Source organism: Carlito syrichta, unplaced genomic scaffold (genome assembly GCF_000164805.1).
Source record: "Carlito syrichta isolate Samal-C Ts95f unplaced genomic scaffold, Tarsius_syrichta-2.0.1 Scaffold313380, whole genome shotgun sequence".
In the NCBI taxonomy this organism is placed as follows: Eukaryota; Metazoa; Chordata; class Mammalia; order Primates; family Tarsiidae; genus Carlito; species Carlito syrichta.
In genome coordinates this window covers 768,463-791,973 of record NW_007257476.1, presented here as the reverse complement: position 1 = coordinate 791,973, position 23,511 = coordinate 768,463, and the positions used below count along the sequence as shown (strand labels likewise).

At 38.0% G+C, this 23,511-nt stretch overlaps 1 protein-coding gene across 8 annotated transcripts in view; it reads right to left on the bottom strand.

Annotated features, from left to right (window-relative positions):
• The window catches only part of NCOA2 (nuclear receptor coactivator 2), a 303,080-nt gene that overhangs the window by 130,374 nt on the left and 149,195 nt on the right, over window positions 1-23,511 (bottom strand). Inside the window, exon 1 of one of the 8 annotated variants that reach the window (XM_021718739.1) lies at window positions 11,324-11,698. The exons of the other annotated variants lie outside the window; for them this stretch is intronic. The gene's annotated coding sequence lies outside the window, so the exon portion shown is untranslated. Of the gene's footprint in view, window positions 1-11,323; window positions 11,699-23,511 lie in introns of those variants that run through there. 8 annotated transcript variants of the gene reach the window in all.

Here is a 23,511-nt window from a genome sequence, read left to right as displayed (position 1 = left end):
GGTAATGTTTGACCATCAGTATTTTTCTTAAAAGCTTTCCAGGTGATTTTAACTAGGAATAAGCACTGCTGTTCTCTAGTACCTCTGTTGGTATCAACTGTCCCCACGATTTCCCAAAACCTTCCTTTCTAGCCTTCACTTCTCAAAGCATCCATCTCAAAAATCTGTCTGCCTGCTGGGTGTTTACTCATAAAATTGAACTCATCCATTTCTTCTCCTCACCCCTAAATGCCCCACCTGCAAGTTGTCAATCAACAAACAACAACCTTACACATTTGTATTTTCCTTGTCAAATCATCAACAAGCTGACAGCCTCTCAAATATCCTTAAGCCTTCCCTCTCATCACTCTGCTAATCACTCCTACTTCTATTTCAGGTCTTCATCATCTCTCACCTGGATTATCAAAAAAAAAAAAAAAAAAGTCTCGTTAACTCCAGATGATGTCTCTGCTTAAAATTCTTTAGTAGACTATATTCTCTCCAAGAGGAAGCCTAAGCTTACTTAAACATAACATACAGTGCCTTGGAATCCAGCCTTTGCCTCTGATGTGTCTCCAGGTTTATTTCCTGTTCTTTTCCATTCACCCTGGTACTGTAAACTGCACACGGTTCCTCACCTGCCAAGTTAAGTTCTTATGCTTGTCCTGTCTCTTTTTGGCTAACTTCCACCCTTCTTTTAAGACTTAGCTCAGACGACCCTCCTCTTGAGATTAAATTCCACTCCTCTACCTTCTAATAACCTATACAGTTGGCCCTCAGTATCTGTGGTTCTGCATCCACAGATTCAACCAACCTCGGATGAAAAACATTATAAATACATACAAAATATAATAATAAAAAATATAAATGAAAAACAGTGCAAGATAACAACTATTTACATAGCATTTACATTTTATTATAGTTTTTGTTTCTGGCAGGTTTGTTTGTTTGTGGTTTTTTTGAGACATAGTCTTGCTCTGTTACTGGGGCTGGATTGTAGTGGTTTGATCATAGCTTACTGCAGTCTTGAAACTCTTGGGCTCAAGTGATCCTCCCACCTCAGCCTTCCAAGTAGCTGGGACTGCAGGCATGCACCACACACCTTGCTAATTTATTTAATTTATTTTTTTGGTAGAGGTGGGGGTGGGGGGTATTTCTACATTGCCCAGGCAGGTCTCAAACCCCTGGGCTCAAGCAATACTCCAGCCTCAGCCTCCTAAAGTGCTGGGATTACGGGCGTGAGCCACTGTGCCCAGCTGTATTAGGTATTACAAATAGCCTAAAGATGATTTAAAGTATATGGGAGGATGTACATATCATATATGCAATTATTATGTCATTTTATATAAGGGACTTGAACATCCATACATCTGGTTATCTGCGAGTGTCCTGGAACTGATCCCCTGTGAATACCAAGACAATTTGTATAGAATTCTATCACTACACATGTATGTCATAATTATCTTTTTTATGTCTTTTCTCAACCATAATTTGACCTCCTTAAAGGGCAGAAACTAAGTGTTTTCCATTTTGTTATCCCAGGCCCTTATCAGGATGACTGACACGCAGGTACTTAATATTCATGGAGTAACTTGCTTTTTAAATTGCTATTAGCATGTGAAGCTATTTCACCAAAATAGGTAACATCATTGAGCATTTACTAGGTTATAGTGCTATACCTGATTTATCTTATTTGATCTTCTCAATTAACTCTATGGAGCAATTACTATTATCATTCCTTAAAACACAGAACAACCAAGCAATATGTCTAAGGCAGCTTCTACCACAGCCAACAGGTGGTAGAAGCAGGATTTGAACCATGCTGTCTGACTCTAGGCCTGCACTCCTAACATCAGCACGTGGCCTTGTTAACTGATGCACTGCTACTCTCTCAACTTCTCACTGTGTTTGTTACTTCTCAAGTAACAGTAATACCATTCAGCACTTTTCCTATGATTTCTTAAAAACTTATAGTTTTGCATCTTTTGAAGTTTTGAAAGCTTTACCATGTTGCTATGTAATCTGCATAGCTAGGATCACTGCCCCAAGGACAATCACAGGCGTTTATCATGAGGTTGAAAAAAAGTAACTGCACAAAGTTTGAAATAAGAGAAACCAAGATGATAGTCATTTAGGTATAACCAAGGGGCCGGGCATGGGGGCTCAGTAATCCCAGCACTTGGGAGGTGGAGATGTGAGGACTGCCTGAGCCCAGAGATTTGAGACCAGCCTGGGCAACTTGGTGAGATTTTGTCTCTACAACAAATCAAAAAATTAGCTGGGTATGGTGGCCCTTGTCTGTAGTCTCAGTCACTTGGAGGGCTGAAGTAGAAGGATCGCCTGAACCCTGAAGGTCATGGCTGCAGTGGCCATGAACGTATCACTGAACTCCAGCATGGGTGACAAAATGAGATTCCAACTCAAAAAAATTAAAAAAAGGGGTGGAGGAATTTTGGGCGACTGCAAGTTTAACGTGATTTAGCCAAATGACCTGATGCTAAAAATAAAATAACAGATTTACTCATTGACTGCAAGAATAAAAGTAAAATTAAAAATCTGTGATTCAGATACAAACATGAGATTCCATGTTGCTCCAGAGGACAGAAATGACAGCTTCACAGGGAAGTTGAATGAACAAGCCCAAGTAAGTGTGTGTGTGTGTGTGTGTGTATACTTTAAACTACTTGAGAAGAGGAAACATACATAGATGAGAAAACACATCATGTGTGTTAAAAGAATATTTCACAAACAAAAGATGCCAAAGGTACAGTTTGAAAAACAAATAGAAATAGGTGTGCAGTAATTTTAAGTGTTGGTCAACTAGGCAGTGCATTATTTTATTTAATCTTCAGAGTTCTACAAAGCAAATACTGTCCCAGTTTTACAGAGGAGAAAACAGATTCAGAAGTTACCTGACTTGTCTAGGGTCTCCAAGTTCTTAAGTTATGGAATGAGGCTTCAAAACAAGCTGACTGCAAATGCCACAATTCTTTACATTTTCTAGTAAAAACCATTAAAGAAATATATACCAGGAAAGTTGCAAACAATACAAGGAAATAATCTTGGTAAAACCTATTTTTTAAAATGAACATATGATCCTCAAAGTTTGTGGAATGTCTGTTCCTGGAGCTCTTCAGCTGTAACACAAGCTGAGTGAGCCATTCACACCAGGACTACCAGATACAGTCAGCATTGCCACATGTAGCTAAATGTTAACCTTCCAATGTGAACTGAAACTCCAACAGAGGAACCAAAAGTGGATGGCCTTCCAGTGCTATGGGAGACGAAATCAGAGATTTTGTTCTTTACTCTCAGCATCACCAAGGAAGTACCAGCCGCTCCTTTGCTTGACCTTCCTTTTTAGCCATGTCACTGTAACATGTTGATATATGCTTCTTTTCATTCCAAGCACTCTGACTATCCTCACCACCTTCAGGTACCAACTGTGAAGATTGCTTGCCTGAAGCACAAAATTATACTAAATTAGGTAGTCTGGACATTCAGAACAGTCCCAGGCCTCCATAAGTTCAAATGTATCCCTCCCATTTATTTCTATGTCTATAGTCTAGACCTACTATTCCAGTGAAACAACTGTTTTTTGTGTGTTTCTCATATTAATTGGGTCAATTTCTTACTTTGGTGCTTTCTGCTTGCATTAACCTTTGTATACGAAATAACCTCCCACCTATACCAGTTATCTTCCCTTTCTCTGCTTAATTGTAGGAACCTTGATAATATTTCCAACCAACATTAGAAAATTATGTTCCAGACTCTAATTGCAACTACCCTGAGTTTCTCTAGGCGTTGAAGAATCTGGAAGGGATGAGATATCACACCAGACAGGCCAAAAGGGGCCTCAAATAAGTCATTATAGGGAGTCTAGTTCAACCCTGCGGAGGTAACTGAATATAATTCAACAACGGCTAATTCTGATAGACATATATACCAACTCAATATCTAAATGAAAGACATAAGTCTATCAATAGCCAAGCAGAAAAATCAGAGAATTAAAAACTGGTCTTCAAATTTCAGGTGTGAAGAAACACAAGACCCAGAGTCCCCACAGATCTTCTTAGTAAACGTCACATGGTATCAAACTCTACTGAACTCTATCTTGAACCAAAAAATCCATACCCACAGCCCCTCCGAACAATCCACAACCTGCTGTTACAAGACAGCTATTATACAGCTCCTGACACAGAAGACATTCTAACAATACCATGAGACACTGCTCCCTGGCACTTGATTCAGGTATCCAGTCTACAGGGTCTATGGGGATGGCTTCACACAAAAGTTCTATCCAGAAAAGACAATGGTGATTGGATGGGTCAGACAGGTTCCCTGTGTTTGGAATACATAAGAGCAGTAGGAAAAGAGAGAAAAAGCTGAAAAGATACCTAGAAAGAAACCACAAGAAACAAGTTATAAGATATAAGTTATAAGGTGCAATGAATGAGCCAAGTTATGAGGCAGAGAAAAAATATTCAGCAAGTGTGTGAAAGGGTCAGGTCACTGGCAAGACAGAGGGAGAAGCAGCAGACTGAAGAAGCACCTTTGCTACCACGGTCAACAAATACACAGCAGTTTGTTAATGTTGCCTGGAAGACATCTTTTACATTCAAGTCATCCAGATTTCATAGTTAGGCTATCACACAGAAGACATGCAAGCTTTTGATCTGGGAAAATTTATGGCTCTCTACTCATTTCCACCAAAGAAGAAGCCCTAATGAGAATGGCAACCCTATTTGACTGCATCTCCTAACTTGGTCACTGAACCTTCAAATGGTCTTCGAGTCATGTCTGGCTTTTACCGTTTACTAGCTGTATAACCTTGGTAGAGATACTTAACCTGTCTGAGCCTCAGTTTCCATGTCTGTAATATTTGAAAATAATATTTACTTCACAAGTTTATATGAAAATTAAATGAGATGAAAGTACATGGCTTGATAAACAGAAATTGCCTCTTAAAATTTAGTTGTCTAGGCCAGGTTTAGTGGCTGACACCGCTAATATTACTTATTACTTATTAGTAAGTAATAGCACTTTGGAAGGCCAAGGCAGGAAGATCACTTGAGCCCAGTAGTTTGAGACCAGTCTGGGCAACATAGCAATACGCTGTCTCATAAATTACAATTACATAAATAAATAATTTAAAAATTAGTTGCCTTCACTATTGTTATCATTATTACCTGAAATACTTGGCCCGATGTGGGTGCTCCACAAATAACACCCCTTATTTGAACAAGGAGACACTGCCTTGTTTCAGCTCTCGTGCTGAAAAACAAGTTCTTTTTTGCAGTCTATTCAAGGGTACATTTTTTGCATTTTTGTGCTTCTGCTGTTGAAAATGGCCCCCAAGTGTAATGCTGAAATGCTGTCTAGTGTTCCTAAGTGCAAGAAGACTGTGATGTGCCTTATGAGCAGATACATGTGTTAGACAAGCTTTCTTCAGGCAGGAGTTATGGGGCCGTTGGCGGTATGTTCAATATTGAGTCAAAAACATATATTAAATAAGGTGTCTTTAAACAGAAACACACATAAAATACAGCAATGTATTGATCAGATGACTAAAATGTGACCAGAGGCCTGTAGGAACCTAGCCTTGTGTTATCCCTCAAAGCAATGACTCATTGTTTGCCAATTCAGTGCTTGTCACAACTTTACATAACACAATGTAGAGGGAAGGTGAGAATGCTGGCAGCATGAAGCTGGAGGGCCAGATGCAGATCATGGAAGAACCTTTTATGTTAAGGAATGTGGACTTCAAGTTGCTTCTAATCTGTAGTTATTGATACGAAGACCATGGGCTGAGGAAGTATCTATACCTTCCTGCTCCGAATGGTATTCCTGAGTCTGGCACAGATACATGTCTGTAAGAAAGACTACTATCGAATGCCTTCTCCCTCTGCACATGCTATCCTTCCTGCTCAGAGAAGCACTGAGGACAGAAATGTGCTGTAAGCCATCAGTGGTCAAGCAGCTACATTAAAAGTCAAAGGAAATAAGTAAAATGACATTTAGCTAATATAGTGTATTTAACACAATATGGTCAAATATTATTCTGACATGTAATCAATATTTTAATAATTATTGAGATATTTTATGTTTTAAAAAATACTGTCCTCAAAATCTAGGTGTGTTTTGCACTCAATTTAGATTAGCCACATTTCAGATACACAAAAGCCACTTGTGGCTAGTGTCTTCTATTCTGGGCAGTGAAGACCTGGTGTATCTTGTAACTCTGGTGCCTAGTGATCACCGTCCCAGCATCATCTTAAGAATTGGCTCCAGGGTGCCTGAACCACGCATATTTGTATACCTAACCCTTAACTGTACCCCACAATTTTAAAATAAAAAATATGTTTAAAAAAAAAAAAAGAATTGGCTCCATCTTCTCTCTGCTAAGTGTTCCCTGATCAGTCCTCTACTCACTTCCAGAGAGACAGTTACTTCCCTCCTCTTCTAGTGAAGCACCTGATAAAAGTCTTACAACAAACAGCCATTAAATAAATGCTCAAGAAGATTTAAGTGTAAAAATGAAATTGGTTATTTTTGCACTTTACAAACAAACAAACATAAGCCTACATCAAGAAGACCAAAGACAAGTTAAAGGCTATATCCACACTTTTCCTCTCTCATTCCCAAGGATCTGATAACAAGGATCTAGAGGGGTAAATCCTTGTCTCTCATAAATACTGACCAGAAAGAGTGACATCACTAAAGAGTATAGGGGCTATAAATCATTAAAGTTTGAACAAGAACAAGGGCTCCCCATCTGAAAGATTATGTAGATAAGAACCCCTCTCTAGGGAATTTGCATGGACATAAAATGATTTACAACAATTTCAAGTCAGCAGTTTACACTCCAGGGGTGTTCTCAGTGTCTGAAAACAAGAATCTTAATTTGGATTCTCTGTGGTTTTTATACCTGAAAGCTCCATCATAGCAACGCAGTGAGTAAAGGACCTTGGAAGCAACAGGGTGTCCATTTGCCAAGAAAAAGGAGAAGAAACTAAGTAAGAAAATATGTAACACATCTTGGAGCTCTCCCACAACTACAGAGCTTCTCCCACCCCGTTAATCTCATGACAATTTACAGTCCGTTTCTGATAAAAACCCTTCCTATCTCATCTTGATGTTCTCTCTCACATCTCCTTCCTCTAAGGTAGATTTTTGAATTACCTGGAAGTTAATTTTCATGAATATGTTTCTTTTTCAATGCAAACCAAATGCTCTCTAAATGATATTTTACTCTTAATATATTTAAGAGTTCATTAAAACAGAAATTCATTAAAAGTACAAAAATTAAAAATATAAAAACCAGGCCAGTGTGGTGGCTCACACCTATAATCCCAGCACTTTGGGAGACCAAAGCAGGAGAATCTTGAAGACAGGAGTTCAAGACCAGCCTAGGCAACTTAGCGAGACTTGTCTCTACAAAAAATTAAAAAATAGCTGGCAGTGGTGGTGTACACCGGTAGCCCCAGCCACTGAGCCTAGGAGGTTGAGGCTGTGATGAGCCATAATTGTGCCACTGCACTCCAGCCTGGGTGACAGAGTGAGACATCGACTCAAAAAACAAAAATTGGCCAGGTTTGGTGGCTCAGACTGTAATCCCAGCACTTTGGGAGGCTGTGGCGAGTGGACTGCCTGAGCCTATGGGTTCGAGACCAGCCTGGGCAACTTGGCAAGACCTCGTTTCTACAATAAAATAAAAAAAATCAGCCAGGCATGGTGGCACATGCCTGTAGTTCTGGCTGCTTAGAAGTCTGAGGCGGAAGGATCACCAGAGCCCAGCAGGTCGATGCTGGGGTGGCCATGAGCATGCCACTGTACTCCAGCCTGGGCAATGGAGTGAGATTCCAACTCAACAAACAAACAAAAAACAAATAAAAATAAACTACTTCAACCTTAATGTAATTCACTTCTTGTCCCTATGGTCATCTTGTCCTCATACTATAATAAATCAGCAACTCCAATAGAACCTAGCACCATTTAAACCCATTATACATAGCAATTTACAGTGTAGACTCTGGCGGCAAACACCCTGGGTTTGATCCTGCTCCACTATTTATTAGCTGTGTAAGCTTGGACACATTACTTTACCTCTCTGTGTCTCCGTTTCCTCAACTGTAAAATAGGAATAGGATAGTACAAGCTGTGTTATTGTGAGGACTAAATGAATTAATGTATGAAAGGTGAATAGAACAGTACTGGTATATAATTTACAAAAAAGTCACCTTTGTAGTTAAGAAAAGTACATTGTTGTGCTAAAGTCATTTTCCTCATCAAAAGACAGGAAAAAGTAAAAGTCCATAAACTGTTGTCGTTTAATACGTATATATAAAAACAACAAATAAAAACGGACATTTCCCCATTAAGATGAGAACAAAATTTGGGAAGGCTAATAAATAAACAATGAAAAACAAAACAGTTCTTGTTGTCTTATAAATTTTCAAAATCACACTTATTCATTTTCATTATAGTCTATAAGGACTTACAGAAACAAAACATGCATTTTAAGTATAAGTCTCATAGTATGTTTTTATGTACCTTTATTCTAGCCAATGAATTTACTGTTACAATTTTATTTGACATCTAAAATGATGAAACCAAACATCTAGTGTCTCCCTCAACATATTTCTTCGACTTGACCGGTTTTTAAAGAAACAATTCAAAGTTAAGATTACAGTATTTGAAGTTTCTTACAAAAGCTTTAAAAAAACATAAATAGCAATAACTATACAGTCTTTAAAATTAAAAGAAAATAAATGTATGTTTATGTTATATTATATTCGTGATTATTACATTATAAGCCATAACGCTGCATGTCAACTATGAACCTGGTGAAAAGAGCCATTGTTACTAAAATGTACACCAGAAAATGCCAAGTCTTACCTCTTAATGTCAAGGACGATAGCACCTGTGAGAGAAATGGGTAAGCCAACTGATTCTAAACCTCTCTCAGTATTTCTGAGTGATAATTTTTAGAATAAATCCTTTAAGAGGTACCGTGGAAATATTTGCAGGTTGTTGAACAGACATTTTCACTTCATGATTTTTATATCCCCTTGGCTTCCAGAGAATTAAACTGTCTCTAAAATATAGCTCAGTACTTTAATCTTGGCTAAACCTTCCCAAACTTTTACTTTTTAAAAAACAAAAAAGCCCTATGAACACATTTTACTGAGTTTTACAACACTAAATACTAAGATCATCTTTAATTCCACCTTTTCTTACCCTATCTTTGCTACAAATTAAAGATCACTCCAAGAAACAAACCCTCTCAGCCTGGCAAGATCAGACCCGATTATAATATTTGTGGTTAATTATTGTGGTTGGAATTCTGAAGTGTAGCAGGATTTGCAAGCTAGTCATCTGGCTTGTTTAGACACTACCCTGACGTCAAAATGTGTACCTCTCAACTCTAATAATAAGATTGGGGTGCTTCCTCACTCCTCAACCTCCAAAAGTAAAGACTTTTTAAAAAGATAACTGGATATATAAATACATTTATGAAAATACTTTACCTTTGTAAAGGACTGGTATTTCATGTTCCAGGAGTAAAACAACACTTTCAGGAAAACAAGCATTCTAATTTTAGGGAGACTATAAATAAAATAAAAGTATTTCTGTTCTGATACAAAGGCAGTATGAACTGGCACGGAGGCAGAATAGTTAAATCTACCATCCAAACTGCTCATGTGAAAAGTTATTCACAAAGTCATCATGGAGGTACTCTTGAACAGCCTGATAAGTTTTACAAAAAAATTCCTTCTAACCATTTACAATTCTCGTAAGATACAGCATAATGATATTTATTGACGCTAAGTTCCAATGTCAGTTAAGTTGCTTTACTGGATTAAATCGCTTATTTGCCTTTGTTTTCCTATAGTGTTTCAAAGAGTGTCTTGTGGTAACAAATAGGTGCTCAATAAAAATATTCTACATTTTCCCGAAATTATTGGATCATTCTAAGGTTTTAGATAAGGTAACAAAATAAAATTAAAAAGCAAAAACAAAGGTAAACAAAAAAAGCTTAAACAATACTGCTTTGAAAATTTTATAATTCAAAATATTTAACATACGATGCTAGTGCTTTTTGGGACGAAACCAGTACTTAACTCTGTCTTACAAGAATGTGGGAGAGTTCGATAGCTTAAAAAAAAATCCAGAATTAATTAACTGCCTATTTGAACCAAGTTATTTTTGTATGGAGAAAGACAAAACTAAGGTGCCAGAAGTGGCTGCTTTTTAAAAGAAAATTCCATGTAATAAGATTAATGATTTATTAAACTATACTGTGACAAGATATGGTTTGTAGATATTATAAGCAAGAAGAATCTCCTGCACTTAGTAGAATTAAAAATTACGTTTCAGTTGCTCTCACCATCTTTCATTAGAAGAGACAGTAAGAATGAATTCTTTGTTAAACTGTCTATACACTGTATAAATTGCCTGATAGGTTTCTTATCTTCTCCAATGTAAATTTCAAAAGGGAACTATATATATAATGCAGTTTAGTTTCCAAATCATATGTGATTTGGACATATACATACACTTTGCTCTAGAAGTTAAATGAAACACAGCAAATTCATTCTTCGGATAAATATTGTAGAATAGCTAACCCTTTTCAGATAAAGCTTATGATTATCTTTCACCAATCTCAGATTTTTAAGTACTACACCTTCCAAGGTTAAGAGAAAGGTGGAGACTGCTAAGAGAATTAACAGCATTAGCATGAGCAAAAGTGGACAAGTACGGTCTGAAGATTAACTGAATGTTATTTAGCTTTCTGCAAACAGTAGCATAAAGATCAATCAGAGAAAGTTAGACATTACACATAACAGAAAAATTGAATCAAGGCCTCAGCCAAAAAAGAAATCTTTATCACCTAGTCAAAAATTAAATAATTCCAAATTTACCACAAAGCTCTCTTTTAAGCTTGGAATTACAAAAGGATAATAAAATAATAAACATAAAGATATAAAGCTTACAGTTATATTCATTCCTTGATAAGTAAGATTTGCATCCTTAAAGATTAAGATTCTCCTCCTGAAATGCAAAAAATGCTTACCAAAATATTTCCTAAAGAAAGCAAGACACTGTATTTGGCCACATAAAGAAACTGCAAGTAATCCTTAAACACTTAACAAACACAAAAGAAAGAAGGACCATGGAATCAATTTGGGTCACATTGTATCTATTTGTTCCTGAGAACACTATCACCGCCTGGTTGTCATGCTCAGTTCTCCCATCCACAACGCACGCACATCCAATCCACAAGCACACAGAATTCCAAGAACATTACCAAATATTAAGTCAGAGCACTTCTGAAACACACCTTGTAATTGTCCACAGCCTCTGCAGTTCAAATCAGAGCTCAGCGGCTTCTCTTTCTTTTCACCAGTGATGTAAATACAAATACCATACATCACTAATCAAAACAAAACAAAAAACCCCCACAATCAGCAATACATTTATTGCCTCAGAGATAAATCTCTTCTATTAACCCAAACCAACATTATGTCTTGATGTAAACCTAAGCACATGCTGAGCACCCCGCCGCTTATCTCCTCTATCATTTGTTTCTAACGATAGCTGACAAACTAGCCACACAAATCCTTTTTTAGCTGCTGATCAGACAGATCCCCCTTTGACAATCCAGCATGGAGGAACACTCGAAAATTCTTCCTGCTTCTATTCTATTGCTTGCTCTAAAAACTGGTTTCCTTTTCATTGAGATAATAGCCTTTTCTGCAGTCACATGACTCAGAAGCTACATTAGCAGAGCTTTATGATAATAGACTGAGTAAGCCTCTACCCCCTCCTGCTATTAAGGGGATGTCTTTTTCTTTTCTCTCCCTCTCCCTGTCTCTCCCTCTCTCTCTCACACACACAGTCTCAGACTCAGTCTCTCTCTCTCTCACACATACATACACACGTGCATGTATTATACACATGCATTCACATATGCATGTCTAAAATTATTGACTCTTCTTGGAATGCTCATAACAAATAATACGGTATATCTTAAAATGAAAATATAATTTTCCGATCTGCTGCTAAAAATAACTGCTCAAAACAAACATTCTGATGCATGGTTTTCCTTTCACTACTATACAGCGCGCTGGCCATGAGCAGTGAGGGGCAGTTAGAAGGAAATATGTACTCTCGTGTTCTCCCTTGAGCTTTGCCCCCAATGACATAAATCTGACAAATCTGGCATAATGAACACTTTGGAGACATTATAGCTATCCACATCCTGAGAATTAATTCCCTGTATTAGTAAAACACATGCAAGACACACTTTTTAATACAAAAATATACTCTCCTTAGGAATATAGTCTCATGAAGTTATTTATAATTTGTCCCAAGAATACTCCAATGGCCTAAGTAATCTTAAAAATAATAATCAAAATTTCCCTTAAGTCTGGATACCATAATCCATTTCTGATAAACAATCAATTCTCAAAACATGTATTGGGAAGCACCAGCACCATGCCTGACACACAGAGGCTGCTCCATAATTTTTTAATGTCCCCAATTACAGGTAGAAAAAAAGACAGCAGTCAATTAACATTATATGCCATTGAAATTTGTTTTTAATCCACCAAGCAAGCAACTTGGAGAAGCTTAAATGTAGGAGTGAGCCAGGCTCGGTGGCTCAGCCTATAATCCTGCGCCTTTGGGAGGCTGAGGTGAGTGGATTGCCTGAGCCCGCGGGTTCGAAACCTGCCTGGGCAACTTGGCGAGACCTCATCTCTACAATAAATCAAAAAATCAGCCGGGCATGGTAGCGCGCACCTGTAATTCTGGCTACTCGGAAGGCTGAGGCGGAAGGATTGCCGGAGCCCAGCAGGAAGGCTGTGGTGGCTGGGAGCGTGCCACTGCACTCCAGTCTAGGTGACAGAATGAGACTTCAACTCAAATAAATAAATAAGTAAATAAATGGGAAAAAAATGTAGGAGTGGTGGGTAGTTAAAGGTGGAGAAAAAGATGGGATAAGGAGCTGCCCCGAGAAAAATCACGCTGAAGCACAACACACAAGGTAGAGAAAGCTGTGCATGGAGCGACAAAAAAGAAAGATCTGCTCATCTGAAGACAACAGATCAATTTAAAATACATTTTACATTTCTTGGTTATAACTGGTTTCCTTATCTCAAAATTGCAAAACATAGTAGACATTTAAAAAATATATAGGTTTTACATTGGACCATGGTAAAATGCACATAAAATTTATCATAGTAACCATTTCTAAGTGTACAGTTGAGTGGTGTTAAGTATAGTCAGTGTTGTGCAACAGATCTCCTGAACTTTTTCATCTTGCAAAACTGAAACTCTATACCCATTAAACAACTCCTATTTCCTCCTCCCTCCAGCCTCTGGCAACCACTATTCTACTTGCTATTACTATGATCTTGATGACTTTGGATACCTCCTATGGGTGGAATCATTTGTCCTTTTGTGTGTAGATATTTTAAAGAATAATTATTTTAATACCAGGAGACCAAGAAATGAAATTTTTTTCATCTCACTAAATCATTTACATAAACCACATTATTCATAAGTAAGCCAAGCCAAAGTTATATTATCTAATACAGAAAAAACAAGAATTGTTACAGATACAACTACAAAGAAAGGATTATTATCGTTATCATATAAAAGTTGTCTACACGAGAAACTATAATTTCTCAAAACTCAAATAACTTGACAATGGTAATTTTGAAAATTTAGTTTAATTCTATTAACCACTCACCATAAAAATAACTTGATGGGGTGTTTACTAATTCTCTTGAAGACACTAAAAGGACCCATGGCCACTCTGAAAGGTAGTCTTACCAACAGATCCTGAAATGATTTGTGAGGTCAGTATCAGGGAACATAAGTTTCCATAAGGACTTGATCAAATAAAATTCAATTAGAAAATATAATGATTTCAGAGATGAAGAAAATAACCTTCAAGTTTTAGTTTTTAAATTAAGAAAATTTAAGTACATGGCAGCATCTCATAATAAAACCCAAAACACAATCCAGAATTTTAAAAATAGCTAAACTAAGTGTTAAAAAACCTTAAAAGTTCTAGCGATTTTAACAGCCACCTAAATATTTTCAATAGGGACTTAAAAATCTAAAATCAATAATAAACCAGAACATCATCTAACATTAATGAAATGACTAGTAGACCTGAGAGAAAATTTTAAAAGACTAGCATAAAAACTGCAGGGGGTGGTTTTTGAACTCCATCTACCCAAATGTGTCTTTTTTCTGCTCTCAAGGTCATGAAACCTTTGGTAATCTTATAGATCATTTCCACAGAGGGAAGGTGAGGTCACAGACACACCAACGTTAACCCCACGTGTCCTTTATTAACTACAATGCCGCTTTTGCAAGTTCTTTCTCAGCCAGATCATGGGCAGCAGGAAAATGTTGTGCATTCCCTGATCAGATCAATTGCAGTCAGAAAACATCTCCTGCCAAACACATCTAAGTAAAATGTCTTGATCCAGATTCAGTGCTTATACTTCAAGATGCATTGCTGTTAGCAAATCTGTCCCTCTGTCTTATTTTCTGCTGGCATACACCAATTGGTAAAATTGCTTAACTCTCCTCTTGAATGCAGAAGGTAGCTTTAGCAGGTTTTATCATTAGCAATTTTCAAATTTTTTCTTCACCAAGGCAGTGGAATTAGACTAGATAATTTGTAAAGCTGTTTCTAGCTTTAACATTTAATGATGGTGGTTGTACATAATTGTGGTTCATTTCTTAATCCAAAAGTCTGGTGAGATTTAAAACAAAGAGTCAATAGAGTTGTGTTTCATTTTTAAATTAGGATATAACTGACATTCCTAACTGACATCTGCATACACAGATCTTAAGAAACTTAAACTGAACAAACGATAGCTTCTATGTAATCCATGCTCCTAACAAGATATAGAATGTTTTACTCACCCTGAAAAGTTTTCTCCTGCCTGTCATCAGACAATCTCCACCCCTCCTCTTCCCAGTCAACAATCGTTATATTTCCATTTTCTATTGGCACGGATTAGTTTTGCTTTTTCTAGACTTTCAAATAAATGGAATCATACAGTACGTATCCTAACTCCTCTCGGCATTTTTTTTTTTTTTTTTTTTTTTTTTTTTGAGTCAGAGTCTCACTCTATTGCTGAGGCTGGAGTGCAGTGGCACAATCAGGGTTCACCAAAGCCTTGACCTCCTGGGCTCAGGCAACCCTTCCCCTCAGTCTCCCAAGTGGCTGGGACTACAGGTAAGTGCCAACAAGCCCAGTTAATTTTTAAATTTTTTTGTAGAAACGAGGTCTCGCTATATTGTCTGGGCTGGTCTCAAACTCCTGTCTTCAAAGGATCCTTCCAAAGTGCTGGGATTACAAGCGTGAGCCACTGCATCTAGCCTCAGCATAAAATTTTTGAGATTCATCCATGCTATTGCATATAATCAGTCCTCAGTGGTTTTCGACATTCCTTGGATATAAAAATCCAGGGATATTCAAGTCCTTAATATAAAATGTATTATTTGCATATCACCTATACATATCTTCCTATATACTTTAAATCATCTCTAGATTACCTGTAATACCTAATACAATGTAAATGCTATGTAAATAGTTATCATACTGCATTGCTTAGGGAATAATGACATGGAAAAGTCTTTATATGTTTAGTACAGATGAATTTTTTTTTTTTGAGTTGGAGTCTCACTCTGTCGCCCAGACTGGAGTGCAGTGGCCGCTCCCGGCCACCGCAGCCTCGACCCGCTGGGCTCCGGCGATCCTTCCACCTCAGCCTTCCAATAGCTGGAACTACAGGCGTGCGCTATCACACCCGGCTAATTTTTGCTTTATTGTAGAGATGAGGTCTCGCCAAGTTGCCCAGGCGGGTCTCAAACATGCGGGCTCAGACAATCCACTCACGTCAGCCTCCCAAAGGTGCGGGATTACAGGCTGAGCCACTGAGACCGGCTTGAAATTTTTTTCCTGAGGATTTTCTATCTGAGGTTGCTTGAATCTACAGATGTGAAACCCATGAATACAAAGTGCTGACTGTATATTAATAATCTGTTCCTTTTTATTGCTAAGTATATTCCATTGTATGAATATACTACAGTTTATCCTTTCTCCTAATTCAGGACATTTAAGTTGGTTCCAATTGGGAGGTTGTGGCAACCAGAATTCTAAAAGGTTTCTGCAAGATGCTCCATCGCCTGATGTGTACATCCCACAATTTCCATGACTGTGAGTATTGCAGCCTTTTCCTCCCCGATGACTAATTTATGTTATACAGCACAACTGTTTTAAGATAGAGGAAGATTATCGAGTGGGTCTGAGTTAACCATATGTTTTTTGTGTGTATCAGAGGGGTCGGGTTCCTCAACTTTAGAGCATAAACACTGAAGGTAGAGATGAGATCTTTTATCCCTCTGCATCCTTAGCAACTTCTATCCTAGTGCTGCTCCTACATGTTATACAGTAAATAAAAAATGGTACCCCAACATCACTTTTTCCTTAAAAAGGTGATTATGTAGCAACATGAAATAATGCTTTTGAAGAGGCCACTTCAAATAGGAATGAGCATACCCTTGGAAACAGACTTTCATCTTCCATATACTAAATATGCAATGCCCAAGCAAGTTACCTAGGATATTCAGCAAAAAGAAGCAAGAAACAATAACTGTATAACTATAAAAAAGAATGAAAGAAAATGCAAAAGATGCTGAGAGTCGAGTTAAGCAGGATGGAACCACAGGTCATTTTCATTCTAGTTTCCAAACTTTTAGTAATGTAGTTTTTAATCAGTCAAAAATACGGCAAATGTTTATAACTTCTGAACTGGGGGTGAAGGGTGCATGGGAGTCTATTATACTATTCGAAATTACTATAATACAAACATCAAAAAAAAGTGAGTCCACTCTATCAAAAGGTGGAAAATCTTTAATCCACAAATATTTATTTATACCTATGACCACATTTTTATTCATATGATTAAAAATGAGATACACTCTGAAGGTGACATGTCTAAGTCATTTATAATACTTATTTGCAGAATCATAGCATTGGATTTAGCTCTATCAGATTTTTAAAACTAGTAAGATGTCATGGAATAGTTAATATATTTGCTAAATATACTTTAAATGCAATGAAGAATAAGTTTCATAAATAGTAAGATAATAAATGATAATGCCAATTTGAATTTGCTGTTTCCATTAGGCATAAATCTGGACAGAATTAAGTCACTTGGGCCTCTGACCTCCTTCCTTAGGCGGTGAGCCAGGAACAGAGAGAGGAAAGGCCTATCTTTGAATATCCTGCTTGTGGACATCATCCTACTAACATTAACTAGAGATTTTGTTTTTTCAATGTATGGGAAAATGAGCCTTAGAGAAGGCCCAACTGTGCTAAGCTAGCAGTGTGTGCTATTTTGTTGGGTTATTTCCAAGAAAAGGCTTATGCAAACAGCAGTGCATAAATGTCTATGATACTACTGCAGTAGATTATACCCACACAAAAGAGGGCTGAGGAGAAGGACTATGGAGTGCAATCACTTCTAAATATGACTCTGCCAAGTTACCACTTCATGAAATGAAATAATATACAAATAGCATGCTACACTTCCATCTCAGCATTTGTACTTCATCCAAGGATTTCAGAGGCTTCAAACTATTGAGTCAGTTTCTTCCCAATTAGTGTGTACCACTCTAAAGTAAGCTGCCTTTAAAAGGTGCATTTATTCTTTGAAATTACTGGAGTATCACTAGGTGAAAACTGAAATTCTAAAGCGACCTGTTGGCTAGAATTAATGAGAACTTTTGTGGACCTATCTGGGTTTATACCTTATAAACCCTGGGCTTTCAAAAATGTCAAAAGGTCAGAGAGATGATTATATACCACAATAATTTGTTTCACCAATTGATTAATCTGGCCCTTTGAGATTAGCATTATTCCCCAATATGAATGACTCTGACAGTTTAGTGACCAACTGGAACTGTAAAATATTGGGGCTAAAAAGAATGTGAGAACCATCTAGTCCCTAGGACTCTTAAAAGTTATCCATTTCAAGTTCCCAGACTTGGATAACTCCACAGCCTCCAGTTAGACTTTAACTCTTTAACTACAGTAGTTCCCCTGTATTCACAGGGAAGTGGTTCCAGGACCTTCCTTGGATACCAAAATCCATTGAAGCTCTAGTCTCTGATAGAAAATAGCACAACTATTTGTGTATAGCCTAAGCACATCTTCTTGTGTACTTTAAATAATCTCTAGATTACTTATAATACCTAATACATTATAAGTGCTACATGAATAGTTGTTATACTATGGTTTTTTATTTTTAAATATTTTTGATCTGTGGTTGGTTGAATCCAAGGATGTGGAACCCACAGATATGGAGGCCCAAATGTACCAAACTTTAGAATCACTTGCATATTAAGGACAAAATCTTCCAAACTGTGAGAAGTCAAAAGAAAATCAAAGATTGACACCAGACCATACCACTTCTTTGAAATGTTGGAGAGGATAGGGGTTTAGAGCTAAAACAGAAGAATTATGCATATTCTTTGACTGGTGATGGCTTCTGGCCTTACATACCTTCTTCTTATCCTTAACTCTGGCGAGCTAACCAGACCCATTTTTTTTTGACCCTGCTATTCTCTGTTTCTCCCATGTAGTAACATCTTCCAAATAGAGCCATAAAGAAAGTGACAATCACACACATTAGAGCACTGGAAGAACCTGTCTCACTGTTCTCATTGTATCATAAAGGAATACCACACAGGTCACTGATTTAAAGGCTTTTATGTCTTTTTTCAACAGTCTCCTTTAATAAAGATAAGACTGAAAGTTTTCATTTATTCACAAATTTGGCCAAGCAAGTAGAATCATCAAAGTTAGACAAAAAGCCACTCTTCATGGAGATGTTATAGTCTAAGGCAAATAATTAATTATTCATCTATTCCCAATTTCCACAGGCACAAGAAGCACTTGTGAAAAAAGGTGCTAGGGAACATGTGTTATGTTTGTCTATAGGATGGCATCTCTCACAGCACCTCACTACTTCTTAGCACCCCGAGTCAATTCTGACTCTACTTCAAGTGTCACTTGTTAAATGCTTTTGAATAAGATTGATTTCTTTCGGCTTCCCTTTTCCTTCTTCTTGTTTTCTCCTTTTCCTCTCAAAATTTCTTTCAGATTCATTCTTTTTAGGAAGTGGGTGGTAATAACTGCAATCACAGTAGCAAGTATAAGGGGAAAAGTGCAAATATGATTAGCGGACAAAAGAAGTCTTTCCTTAAAGCCACATAAACCAGTTAGCATTTCTAAAAATGAAAAACATTGTTGATACCTAACCCAATGTCTTTCAGTTCCTTCTCTCTTTTTCTTTTTTTTAGCTCTAAGGTAATTAATTTCACTCAACAAATATTTATTCAGTACCAATGACATGTAAGGCATTAGGTCTTGAGGACAAAATCCCCTCCCTCCAAGGACCCATCATAATCAAGAAGGGCAAAGAGAAAAGTAGGCAAAACTTATAAAACATAATCAGCAATACAGCAAAAATGTACCAGAAATGATACTTGAATTAGGGAGAATAGCTAAGAAGCTTTGCAATAATATGAATGAGAAATAATAAAGCCGGGCGCAGTGGCTCAGCCTGCAATCCGAGCACTTTGGGAGGCTGAGGCGAGAGAGGAATGCTTGAGCTCACAGGTTTGAGACCAGCCTGGGCAATATGGCAAAAATCTCATCTCCACAATGAATCAAAAAAATTAGCTGGGTATGGTGGTACACGCCTGTAGTTCCAGCTATTTCGAAGGCTGAGGTGGAAGGATCGCTTGAGCCCAACAGGTCGAGGCTACAGTGGCTGTGAGTGTGCCACTGCACTCCAGCCTGGGCGACAGAGTGAGACTCCTAATAAAAAAAAAAAAAGGAATGATGAGACTACACACCTAACTTTAAAATGTCAAATACAGCCCAGAAATAAATTCCTACAAGGGTACCAAGACCATTCAACGGGGGAAAGGATAGTCTTTTTAATAAAAGTTGTGGGGAAAACTGAATATCTTCATGTAGATGGTAATGATTTCTTAGATAAGCGCAGGCAACATGAAAATAATAACTTGGACTTCATCAAAATTAAGGCTGGGTGCAGAGGCTCACGTCTATAATCTCAGCACTTTGGGAGGCAGAGGCAAGAGTATTGCCTGAGCCCAGGGATTCAAGACCATCCTGGGCAACTTAGAGAGACACTGTCTCCACAATAAATCAAACAATTAGCCGGGTGTAGTGGTGGGCACCTGTAGTTTCAGCTACTTGGTAGGCTGAGGCAGAAGGATTACCTGAGTCTAACAGGTAGAGGCTGTAGTAGCCGTGTGAGACTCCGACCCCCCAAAAAGAAAAAAAAAATTATGAGCTTTTGTGCATCAAAAGACACTGTCAATAGAGCAAAAGGAAAACCCATGGAGTGGGAAGAAATATTTGCAACCATATATTTGATAAGGGATTGCTATCCAGAATATATAAAGAACTCCTAGAACTCAACAACAAAAAACAAAGAACCTGATTAAAAAATTGGCAAAGGAACTGAAGAGACATTTCTCCAGAGGAAATAAACAAATGGCCAATAAGCACATGGCAATATGCTCAACATCACATATCATTAGGGAAGTACAAATCAAAACAACAATGTGTTACCACCCCACATCCATGAGGATGACTACTATCAAAAATGTAGAAAGTAAACAAGTGTTAAAACAGACGCAGAGAAATTGGAGCCCTTATGCATTGCTGGTGGCACCTAAAATGATGCAGCCACTGAGGAAAACAGTATAACAATTTTAAAAAGGGTACAATCCAGCAATTCCACTTCTGAGTATGTACCCAAAAGAAATGACAGTAGGAACTTGAATAGATGTAAGTACATTTATGTTCTTAGCAACATTATTTACAACAGCCAAAAGGTGGAAGCAACCCACGTACTCACTGAAAGATGAATAAACAAAATGTGGTATATACAGACAATGGAATATCATTCAGCCTTCAAAAGGAAGGAAATTGACACATATTACAACATGATCCTAGAGGACATTATGCTAAGTAAAAGAAGTTCATTCCCAAAAGGCAAATATTCTATGGTTCCTCTTTTTTTTTGAGTTGGAGTCTCACTCTGTTGAACAGGCTGGAGGGCAGTGGCACACTCACAGCCACCCCAGCCTCAACCTGCTGGGCTCAGGCAATCCTTCCACCTCAGCCTTCCAAGTAGTTGAAACTATAGGCATACACTACCATGCCCAGCTAATTTTTTGATTTATTGTAGTGACGAAGACTTGTCAAGTTGTTCAGGCTGTTCTCGAACCCATACACTCAGGCAATTCCCTCACCTTGGCCTCCCAAAGTGCTGGGATTACAGGCTCGAGTCACCGAGCCCGGCCTATGGTTCCTCTTATATGAGGTACCTACAATAGTCAAATTCATTGCATAATGGCAGACATTAGAATGGTGGTCACCAGGGGCTGGTGGGGAAAGGAAAGGAGTATCAGCATTTAATGGCAAGAGTGTTTAATGGGTAAGAGAAAATGAAAAAGCTCTGGAGAAGGAAGCTGGTGGTGACTGTACAACAATACAAATATACTTAATGTTATAGCACTATACATGTAACATAATGGTAAATTTTATGTTATGTATGTTTGATCATGATTCATTAAAAGCCTATTCTTTAGTAAGAAAATATTTTTAAAAGTCCTCATTCAAAGTTTTGCTTATATTTTCAACATTCTCATTACTGCCTCAATGAAAGAGCATACTTTGTCACTTGCCAAATCAGGAAGACATACTTTGATTCACAAAAAGGAGACTAAACAAAATACAAGGAATGCCTTCCTCCTCAGTGGTTACACTGAACACTACCTCCGGTGCATAAGAAGAGAAGCCAGCTGACAATACACACACGACAGTTCCTTAAGGAATGTTCTACAGTGATTCTAACCTCCAAGTCTGCTACAGCCACCTGCTGAGTCCTCAAGGTTTCAAGTGACTCTTGTTCATTTATCAGTAGTTTGATAAGAGGCATTACCCCAGAATTTAGGAGTATTTTCTGCCAAACTTAAAAAAATGAAGGTCAGAATCATGTATCAACTAAGCAAGACAAATTCATAAACAGCTAAGAGAACAATTTACTTATTTCAGAAGTAAAAGAACTGAGAATAATTTAGATATAGATATATAATTCTTGTTTTGTTTGTTTGTTTGTTGTTTTTTGAGTTGGAGTCACTTTGTCGCCCAGACTGGAGTGCAGTGGCCGCTCCCGGCCACCGCAGCCTCGACCCGCTGGGCTCTGGCAATCCTTCTGCTTCAGCCTTCCAAGTAGCTGGAACAACAGGTGTGCGCTACCATGCCCGGTTCATTTTTTTTGATTTATTGTAGAGATGAGGTCTCACCAAGTTGCCCAGGCGGGTCTCGAACCCGCAGGCTCAGGCAATTCACTCATCTCGGCCTCCCAAAGTGCGGGATTACAGGCTGAGCCACAGAACCTGGCATAGATACATAATTCTTAAGCAAGCAATGAAACACAGGTAATTTTATAACTCAAACTAATCATTCATTCCTAATTTATTTATATTTAACTATGGGATAAAGCAATAAATACACTCGAATTCAAAGACAAAAATATACAGACACAAATGAGACTTCAGGCTCTCAAGGGTGGGCCTGATTGTGGAATCCATCACGTTCAGCAAATGCATAACACGCATGCTGTAGTCACCTCCTCTCCCCTCGCACAGCAGACGTTGCTAATTAATCACTTCTAAGCCTGTATGTGGCCTCTCAGTTCTCCTCAACACAGCACTCCAGGCAATCACTATAATCAATAGGAGCTGGCACCAGAGATGAAGCCAGCATGCCATCCCAGCACCAGACTTGGGGTGGCCACGAATTACACTAGAGAAGATCCAGTAGAACCTCTGCTATTGGAAAGATCTCACCACACACTAGATTTTGCTGCAGCAACTTGCTACACAAATGGAAGCTGAATCTGTTGATCTGAAGCGTCCACCTTCCTTTTCTAAGCCTGTTGTAGGCATGAATAAAGATCCAGCCAAGTCCTCAGTGATGTAACAAACTCCTTCACATACAGAGCTACTATCCTTGACAGAATCAGAGAACTGAGGGGCACAATTGAAGATATGTGCTTAAGAGTTTTGTTGGAAAAATGATTTGCCGGTAAAAAAAACCATCTCCAGCAAGAGGAGAAGGCTTCCAGGCTGGCCAGCTACTTACCACCTGTCCCTTCAATTTTGCTGCATCCTCCCAGGTTTCTACTCAAACTACATTCCCAACCATTCCTAGAAACCAGCTGGCAGAATAGGGGGCAGGAAAATTGAAGCAGATTTGCAAGTGACAAAAACATTTTTCAGAGACAAGATCTGAACCAGCTTGCCATTGCTAGTGAGTGGATGCTGACCAGAATGGGGACCAAACTGTAGCTTTTTCTTTTTTTCTTTTTTTTTTTTTTTTTTTTTTTT